This window comes from Megascapheus bottae, chromosome 6 (genome assembly GCF_031878675.1).
Source record: "Megascapheus bottae isolate mThoBot1 chromosome 6, mThoBot2.hap1, whole genome shotgun sequence".
NCBI classification, from domain to species: domain Eukaryota; kingdom Metazoa; phylum Chordata; class Mammalia; order Rodentia; family Geomyidae; genus Megascapheus; species Megascapheus bottae.
Window position 1 is genome coordinate 65,897,003 of NC_143514.1, and position 1,780 is coordinate 65,898,782.

The window sequence follows — 1,780 nt, forward strand, 5'->3', positions numbered from 1 at the left end:
AATCTGTTGCGATACAATGAAGTAATTAAGATATAGTGGCCAGGTGTGGTGGCTCGCGCCTGTAATCCTAGCAACTCTGGGAGGCTGAGATATGAGGATCAAGGTTCAAAGCCAGCCCAGGCACAAAAGGACCTGAGACTGATCTCCAGTTAACCTCTAGGAAAAAATGGGAAATGGAGCTTGGCTCAAGGGTAGAATGGTAGCCTTGAGCTGAAGAGCTCAGGGACAATGCCCAGGCCCAGGGGTAGTGCAGTAGTCTTAGTTGAGTTGAAGAGCTCAGGGACAGCACCCAGGCCAAGTTCAAGCCTTAGGACCCACGAGAGAGAGAGAGAGAGAGAGAGAGAGAGAGAGAGAGAGAGAGAGAGAGAGAGAGAGAGAGAGAGAGAGAGAGACAGGAAAAGAAACCTCTCTTTGTACTATCTATGCACCACTTATAGCTCCTTTGAAGCCAATCTCTGCCAAAGAGCTGAGTCTTTGCACTCTAATTACTTCTCTCATTCTCTTTTAAGCCTGCTCTGCTTAAAATGGAAAGCCAGCATTCCACTTAGCTGGCTCAGAGCAAGGTCAACAGTTAGCTCTGCTTTGTAAATTTAGTGGCTAATTTGATCTCTGTGTTATGTGATCTCTCTCTCTCTCTCTCTCTCTCTCTCTCTCTCTCTCTCTCTCTCTCTCTCTCTCTCTCTCTCTCTCGTTCTGTGTTGTAATGCTGGTCCTGGGGCTTGAACTCAGGACCTGGTTGCTATCCCTGCGCTTCTTTGGCTTAGCCTAGTCCTTTACCATTTGAGCCACAGAACCACTTCTGGCCTTTTCTGAGTAGTTTATTGGAGATAAGAGTTTCATGGACTTTCCTTTTTTTTTTTTTTTTTTTTTTTTTGTGGGTCCTGATGCTTGAACTCTGGGCCTGGGTGCTGTCCCTGAGCTCTTCAGCTCAAGGCTACCACCCTACCCTTGAGCCAAGCCCCACTTCCCATTTTCTAGGGGTTAAATGGAGATAAGGGTCTCAGATTCTTTTGTGCCTGGGCTGGCTTTAAACCTTGATCCTCACATCTCAGCCTCCTGAGTAGGAATACAGGTATGAGCCACAGTGCCAGCTAAGTAGCACGGGGCTTTTGACCTGCTCTGTTTCCAGTCTGGATCAGTTCACCCTCCTTAGGCAACCTGGTGTTTCCCCACTCATGGGAGGTCACCATATTGATGCCAAAGTTAGTGCGGACGCCAGATCGTCATAGAGCACTGCAGCCCAGAACTCCCGGAACTCGAGCCATGCTCCGGGCTCAGCCTTCCGAGCAGCTGGGGTTACAGATGTGCGCAACCACAGGCAGTACTGGAGCTTGAAGTCAGAACCCTACCCTCTTAGGCAGGTGCTGCAACACTTGACCGCTGCCCCCAACTCTTGTGTGTGTGTGCGCGTGTGCCACTATGAGAACTTAAACTTTTGCTCAAAACTGGTGCTCTGCCACTTGAGTCACACCTCAACTTCCAGCATTTTGCTAGTTAGTTGCAGGTGAAAGTCTCTTGGATTTGTCTATATGTGCTAGCTTTGAATTGCCATCCTCATATCTCAGTCTCCTATGTAGAGAGGATTACCGGTCTTAGACACCAGTGCTTTCCAGTTTGTTTGTTTTTTGCCAGTCCTGGGGCCTGAACTCAGGGCCTGAGCACTCTCCTTGGGCTTTTCCCTCAAGGCTAGACCTCTACTACTTGAGCCACAGCACCACTTCTGGCTTTTCTCTGTATGTAGTACTGAGGAATAGTGCCCAGGTCTTTGTACATGCTAGGC

General features: G+C 48.8%; 1 non-coding gene across 1 annotated transcript; it reads right to left on the reverse strand.

Annotated features, from left to right (window-relative positions):
* Positions 1 to 1,027: 1,027 nt before the first annotated feature.
* On the reverse strand, positions 1,028 to 1,320 carry LOC150062196 (signal recognition particle RNA). Its single transcript, XR_016536036.1, has one exon.
* Positions 1,321 to 1,780: the final 460 nt, after the last annotated feature.